We start from the raw sequence: 8,731 nt of genomic DNA, 5'->3' as shown, positions 1-8,731 counted from the left end.
TATATTGCATTATTTGTTTCAGAGGTACAGATCTGTGATTCAACAGTCTTGCACAATTCACGGCGCTCACCATGGCACATACCCTCCCCAATGTCTATCATCCAGCCACCCCATCCCTCCCACCCCCCCACCACTCCAGCAACCCTCAGTTTGTTTCCTGAGATTAAGAATTCCTCATATCAGTGAGGTCATAGGATACATGTCTTTCTCTGATTGACTTATTTCACTCAGCATAACACCCTCCAGTTCCATCCATGTCAATGCAAATGGCAAGATCTTATTCCTTTTGATGGCTGCATAATATTGCATTGTGTATACATACCACATCTTCTTTATCCATTCATCTGTCAGTGGACATCTTGGCTCTTTCCACAGTTTGGCTATTGTGGACATTGCTGCTATAAACATTGGGGTGCACATACCCCTTTGGATCCCTACATTAAATACACTTTTTTTTTTCAAAGACACATAGAATAGTCTTTGAAAGTATTAGACTAAAAAGACAATTTAAAAAGTTCTAAGGAGAAAAGGAAAGATTTTATACAGATCACAGTTTCTGACAACAGTGCAATAAAAAAAAGTAGCAAAATTTTTGTAGATATGGGCTCTAAGGTAAGGGAAATCCATTTGTCTGCTGATGGACACTTAGGAAATGGGACTACTTTCTAGCACCATATACAAAAATAAACTCAAAATGGATTAAAGACCTAAACATGGGACCTGAAACCGTAAAAATCCTAGAAGACAACACAGGCAGTGATTTCTCTGATATCAACCATAGCAACATTGTTCTAGATATGGTTCCTAAGGCAAGGGAGATGAAAGCAAAAATAAACTATTGGGACTACATGAAAATAAAAAACTTTTGCCGCATCAAAGGAAACCATCAACAAAACAAAAAGAAAACCTACTAAATGAGAGAAGATATTTGCAGATGATACATCCAATAAGGGATTAATACCAAAATATACAAAGAATTTATACAACACCAAAAAACCCAACAACCCAATTAAAAAATGGGTGGAGGACCTGAATAGACATTTTTCCAAAGAAGACATCCAGATGGCCAACAGACACATGAAAAGATGCTCAACATCACTCATCATCAAGGAAATGGAAATTAAGCCACAATGATATATCATCTTACACCAGTTAGAAAGGCTAAATTCAAAATGACAAGAAATAACAAGTGTTGACAATGATGTGGAGAAAAGGGAACCCTTATGCTCTGTTGGTGGGAATGTAAATTGGTACAGACACTGTGGAAAACAGTATGGAGTTTCCTCAAAAAATTAAAAATAGAAATACTACATTAAGAATTCCACTACTGGGGGCACCTGGGTGGCTCAGTTGTTAAGCATCTACCTTTGGCTCAGGTCATGGTCCCAGGGCCCTGGGATCGAGCCCCGCATCAGGCTCCTTGCGCCACAGGAAGCCTGCTTCTCCCTCTCCCACTCCCCCTGCCTGTGTTCCCTCTCTCGCTGTATCTCTCTCTGTCAAATAAATAAATAAAATCTTTAAAAAAAAAAAAGAATTCCACTACTGGGTATTTTCCCAAAGACAATGAAAACAGTAATTTGAAAAGATATATACACCTCTCTGTTTATTTTAGCATTATTTGCAGTAGCCGAGATATAGAAGCAACCTAAATGTCCATCAATACTTGAATGAAAAAAATGTGATATGTATACATATATACATAATGGAATATTATGCAGCCATAATAAGGATGAGATTCTGCTATTTGAGAACAACATGGAGGGTAGAGGGTATTATACTAAGTGAAATAAGTGTGAGTGAGAAAGACAAATACCAGATGATTCCATTCATAAGTGGAATCTAAAAAAAAATGAATAAACAAAAAGCAGAATCAAACTTATAAATATAGAGAACAAACTGGTGGTTGCCAGAGGGGAGGGGAGTAGGGTCTTGGTCAAAACAAGTAAAGGAGGGAGGGAGATAGAGGCCTTCAGTTATGAAATGAATAAATCATGGGATTAAATTATGGAATGAATAAATCGTAGGATTAAAAGGCACAGCATAAGGAATACAGTGAATGATACTGTAACAGTGATATAAGACGGCAGATGGTAGCTACACTTGTGGTGAACATAGCATAATGTCTAAACCTGTCAAATCACCAAGTTGGTCATTGAAACTAATGTAACATTGTATGTCAACTATACTCAAATAAAAAAATAAAAAAATAAAAGTTCAAGCTTGCCACTAACAATTTAAAAATTAAAAACACTATTTATAAACCATTTAAAAATAAATAAAAATGAATGTGGCCAACATGGTTCTCAATTGAAATTTTATAACTCTAACTGCTCAAAGGTAAAGAATTTAATCAACTAGAAAAATAACAAATTAAATATATATAATAGTAAATTAGAAGTAAAATAGTCATTAATAAATAAGTAAATATTCATTAATTAGAAAATCAGAGAAATTAGGTTTGCTCAATAACCAATGTGTGCTTTCAAAAAGATAAATGAAATAGAAAAAAGGAATCACTTTTGAAAGTCTGTTTAATCAAAGAAAGGAGACTATGGAAATTAACATAAATGAAAATATCATAGTAATAGGAGGAACATTAAAAATATTATCTGACTCCTTGTTGCCCATAATAGAGAGCTAGAAGGAAAGAAAATATAAGAAACAAATGATTTAATAAGAAGGTGCCAAGTCTTGTAAATTAAAAGAAAAATTAAAACTGGTTTCTATTTCTCAGTGTCTTCAGATAGTGAATGATTCCAAAATTAGCAAATGGGCTTCTGTTCAAAGATCAAAATCAAAGCATCAAAGAGAAAACATGTTGTAAAGACAAAGCCTTTGTGAAGACCCCAATAAGATTTGAGATACTATCTCACAGATCCTTCCAAATAGGTACAAGGTCCTGTAAGTGTCTTGAAACACCTTGTACACCCTTGCTGGTAAACATTAGGGCTTCTGAGAGTGTTAGAGATGTTGTTCTTCCTGCAGGTTCACAGAGATCCCTGAAAAAGATTATTTCTTTCAAAGAGATTGTTAGTGGATTATAATGGAGTCCATTACAAATACACATACAAAAACCTGTGAAAGTTTTTTTTTTTTTTTTAAATTATGCTAGCTTAGGCTGAAAGGAACAGGGATAGTACAAAAGGGGAAAGCTTTGGGTTCCTTAACTTCTATGGGCAGGAAATGGACCTAAAACCCTATTCTACTGCATATGTGGGCTAAATTAAATGGAAAAGAAAGGGTAAATACAAAAGCCTTGATGGCAAAGTCAAGAGCCACAGTAAATAACTCCCGGACAGTAGGAGCTCCAGTCAGGGACTTGGCAATATGTGCAGGCTGAATTTCAGAATTGCTATGGGTCATCGATTCCTCTGAGGCTCAGACTTTTAACCTTTTTGAGTGGAAGTGTGACTAATGATTATCTTATGCCTGTCTTACCATTACATGTTGGATGTGTGGGTAGGGTAGATAATTTGTCTCTTTATTTCAAAAATCCTTAATTGAGGGCGCCTGGGTGGCTCAGTTGGTTAAGCGACTGCCTTTGGCTCAGGTCATGATCCTGGAGTCCCGGGATTGAGTCCCACATTGGGCTCCCTGCTCCGCGGGGAGTCTGCTTCTCCCTCTGACCCTCCCCCCTCTCATGCTCTCTCTCTCAAATGAATAAATAAATAAAATCTTTAAAAAAAAAACAACTAAAACCTTTAAAAAAATCCTTAATTGAGTGGAAGTGTACTTGAGGAGTTGTACCTGAGGAACTATATTTGAGCCTCATTCATGCTTCAGCTTGATTTGTTTGACAAGACCCTGGATTTTGAGCTTGTTGTAATAAGATGATGTTTCTGGGTCTTGGGAAAGGGATGAGTATTTTTTCCATGTGGGAGGGATGTAAACTGTGGCTAGAGAGTGTACTGTGGCAAGTTGTATTTTCTCCAAATGGCCATTATTGGCCAACTGTATTATGTATTGTGTTGTATTGTATATCATATATTATATCATATTATATTATAATCACTACATTGTGATGAGATGTGATATTACATCATATTGTGTTATACTGTGATGTGATGTTATATTATATCCTATCACACAAGACCTTCTCGTGGAGTGATACTGATATTCTTCCCATCAAGATTGAGGAGGAGGGGTCTATATTATTACTCGTTTAATCTGAGTAGGTCTTGGACTCTCGTTGAAGAAAACTATGTGACTTCCATGGTCATGTCATAAAGTCTGATAAGTCTTCTTCATAGTTCCTGTTGGAATACTTACTCTTGTATTACCATGCTGTGTGCAAGCTTAGGCCACAGGGAGAGAAATGAGAAAGAATGCCCTACTGACATGAAAAATGAGTTGTTTTTGTGAAGATAGTTTAGAAAGTAGACCAAGCATAGTATATTTAGGAGGCATTATCATAAAGAAAGAATATATAGTACCTGATATTTTCAATGTATGTGAGTACTTTATTACATAAGCAGTTATGGGATTTCAATATCATGAATAAGAATAATGGGCCAATAAATATACTTGAATTCAGTTATTCAATGGTAATGCAAATTACACAGCCCAAGACCAGAGGCTTACAGGTGTTTTCTTCCAGGGTAGGTAACAGAATCATTTTCCTCTCCCTCTAAATTGAGCCTCTATTTTGAGCCTCCTCAGCACCTTTTTTCCCCAGCTTATACCATCTATTTTTTCCTTAGTGCTAACCCAACCTCCCAATAAGCACACAAATAAATAAATGTTGATGGAAGGATGAATGAACCTCACTAGAACATTGACAGGTGCTCTCCTAGGTGCTAGGATTATACCCTTAAATAGCCAATGATTATTATCCATGAGAAAATGCATTTTAAACTTTTTTTTTTAAAGATTTTATTTATTTATTTAACAGAGAGAGACACAGCGAGAGAGGGAACACAAGCAGGGGGAGTGGGAGAGGGAGAAGCAGGCTTCCCGTGGAGCAGGGAGCCTGATGCGGGGCTCAATATAGGACCCTGGGACCGTGACCTAAGTCAAAGGCAGATGCTTAATGACTGAGCCACCCAGGTGCCCAAGAGAAAATGCATTTTAGTAGACTGCATCAAAACATCCTATTCTTTCTGTTGAATCTATTTTGGGTATTTTGTATTTTTCTGGATTGATTTTTTTTATCTCTTTCAACTCTTTTCTTAATATTATTTCAACAATTCATGACAATATAGTTTTCTTACCAAAAAAAAAAAATCTCTTAAGAGGGACAGGCAAATATTTCTTCTAAATCAACTTTATAAACTTATGCAAAGATAATTCACTTCCTCCATACAAATATATGTAGCTATTGGATGATAAATACCTTATGTATTTTATATTTTCATACAAATGAAATCTTTTTTTTAAAAGTTTCTATTTCAATAAATAAATCTTAAAAAAGGGGGGGCGCTGCCTGGATGGCTCAGTTGGTTAAGCGACAGACTGATGATTTGGTTCAGGTCATGATCTCATGGGTCCTGGGATGGAGCCCTGCCTCGGGCTTCGTGCTCAGCAGGGAGTCTGCTTGGGATTCTCTCTCTCCCTCTCCCCCTCCCCCCACATGCATGCACACACACATTCTCTCTCTATCTAAAATAAATAAATAAATAAATATTTAAAAATAAAGTATTCATTATAGCTAAAAATAAGTAAATGAATGATATAATCATTAAGGTTTATTAAAAATAATTCTTTATGACATACCATAAGAAGTGAAAATGTTACCACAAAAAACTTAGATTATAAGATTTTAGCCTTATGCTGATTAAGCTCAGTATATTAGTCAAGTACTTTTATTTTAACTCATACCATATTAAAATGGTCAAGAAATGGAAAACCCAAATATAAGGGAAAATGCTTTATTTTTATGGCTTTTAAAGCTTTCTTTGAAGCAATTCTAGAATATAATAATTTATCTTCATATGAAGCATGACTTAGAAAGTTATAGAAGTGAAAAATCTTTCAAAATAACAAAATAAGTAGACTCTGTATCAATACAATAGAACATAATCTCCTTAGAGTGGGTGGGCTTTAAGTATGTACTTTCCCCATGGCAAAATACCATGGCTTTGTTTTTTGCAGAAAACGCAAAATAAAAAATGTTCAATAAATTGTTTTAAAATGTGTTTTCATGTTGTAAAATGACAAAACAGATTAATAATTTCACTAGGACAGAGTAATAGGCTGTGTTATGAATTTAATCATAAACAGAGTCAGTAGAGTCTAGTGGCTAAGGCCCAGGTGCTGGAGCCAGACTTCTTAGATTCTAGTTCTGGCTCTGCCAGGTACCAGCTGAGGATTTTGGGTAAGTTATTAAACCTCTCTGTATATGGGATAACCACATGACCTGTACTAGAAGGTGGTCATGAAGATTCAATGGTTAATATATGTAAAACCCTTAAAACAGTTGTAACACATCGAAAGTGCCATTAAGAATAGATTTTTTTTTTTGCTTATGCTTATTGTAATATATTGAAACAAAATATAAGTACCATTCATTTGGTACATAGAAATCTCATTTATATACATCCTCCAGAAAGATGTTAAGAGTTTTGTACATAAGGATTTTTCTTTTTAAATTTGTAATGCTCTTCCCCAGCTTTAGCTACAACTATCCCTGTCTCTGTCTCTCTGTCTCTATCTCTTTCTGTCTCTGTCTTTGTCTCTGTATTTCTTTTTTTCTGTCTCTCTCAACAGGGAGATGTGCTATAATATCCATTTGTCTTTTAATTTATTATGGCCATGTATTCTCCATAGTCTCACATCTAAATATTTGTAGGTGACCTTTAACTTGGTCTGCAATATTTGTTGGAAATGTTTTCTTAATTTATTCTTTTTTACTACTTTATAATACTCTTGACATACAGATATTTTACAACTATGATTTTCCTCTCCCTACAGCCCGTAACAACCACCATCTTACTTTCTGTCTTCATAATTTTGACTATTTTAAGTAACTCATATAAGTGGAATCGTACAGTATTTGTCTTTTTGTAACTGACTTATTTCAATTTCCTATCTTTCTAAGGCTGAAGAATATTCCATTGTGTGTATATATCACATTTTACTCATCCATTCTGTCAAGGGACACTTGGCATTGCTTCCATGTTTTAGCTATTGTGAATAATGCTGCTATGAACACAGGTATACAACTATCTCTTCAAGACTCTGCTTGTTGTTCTTTTGGATATATACTCAGAAGTAGAATTGCTGGATCATATGGTAATTCTGTTTTTAATTTTTTGAAGAACCACCATACTGTTTTCCACAGTGGCTGTACCATTTTACACTCCCACAACAGTGCACAGGATACTTGAAAATATACTGCTCAAAGGTCATTTCTCATTGCTCCTTGAGACCTCTACTCCCACACACCTGTTCTTTCTCCTATATTGTATATTGTCCTTGACACACAAATAAGAAATCCAAGAACCACACATATAACTTCTTAACTTTTCATCACATTTGCTAATACTTCATCTCCATTTCCTCTTCTGCCTTCGTTCAGGACCTCATTATTTCTCACCTGAATTTCTTCAGTGGACTCCTTATATGTCTCCTATCTTTAGTTTCTCCTTTATCTAATCCCTACATGGTGGAGTAAGCAGCAGAATATATCAACTTAATGCCCTCCCCTTCCCATCCTTCAATATAATTTCCCAATTATAACATCTTTCTATCATGTCCTTAGGCAGAGCATTGAGAATGGAAACAGCAACCCCCTGATAAACTGATAGTCTCTATTACATGGCTCATGTTGTACAAGAATTCAGTACAAGATTGTGTCAGTCATGAAATGGTGGACAAAAGCATTCATATTCGTTATTTTAATCTTGAAGACAATTTATGACTACATTTTTTCAGTGCAACAGAATATGAAGAAAAATGATATTTAAAAATCAGTTCTGTAAATATGATTGGAAAATACATTTCAGATAATTTGGGGAAGAGAGGGATATTTGTAACCTGGAATGTTCACTATGATTCACTTCCTCTCTACATGCCATGGGAAACCCTATTTGCTTTTAGAGTAGTCTTTCTAAAATACAAATTTAATAATGCTGCTCATTTGCTTTGAAATCTTTCAATGGCTTCCCATTGTCCCTAGGACAAGATCGCAACTGCATATGACAACAAGGAAAGCGCTTCAGGACCAGGCCCCCACTTCTCACTCCACTCATTTCTTTCATTTTACCGTGTTTGGTGAGCATTAACTCTTTTACACCTTTTGCAAGTCTCTGAATGATATATATATATGAAATATTTTTTTTTAAACTCTGCTCTGCTCTGCCTTGTCACTGTTCTGGTTTTCCTTGTTTACTTGTCTTTTAATCTTACCCAGAGAGTCCCTTCTTCTATAAGTGTCTCCTGAGTGCCTCATAGGCTGGAATTGGTGTAGCAGATGAGCACAGTCAGTTTGGGGACTGAATACCATTTCTACTATTAATATGGAATGTTAGTTTTCTAATCTCTAAAATTTGCATGTAATTGTCCAATTCAGGTCACTGGAACCCTAGGCAAATACCTTCTTTTGGTAAATACTAGGTACTTTTGCAAAGAATGTGTGAATCAAGGGTTCTGTGTAGAGTTGGAGATTTTTGAGTATTCTTTTAGCATTTAATTCATTCTCCCCCTTAAAGTATTGAAAGTTTGTGAAAAACCCTATAGACTCCCAAGAAAGCTATTAACATCATACCCTAGGGAACAAATCCTCTTTGCTCAT

Source organism: Callorhinus ursinus, unplaced genomic scaffold (assembly GCF_003265705.2).
Source record: "Callorhinus ursinus isolate GAN/ISIS: 27379988/994484 unplaced genomic scaffold, GSC_fseal_2.0 scaffold6, whole genome shotgun sequence".
In the NCBI taxonomy this organism is placed as follows: domain Eukaryota; kingdom Metazoa; phylum Chordata; class Mammalia; order Carnivora; family Otariidae; genus Callorhinus; species Callorhinus ursinus.
This window is presented reverse-complemented; position numbering follows the sequence as displayed.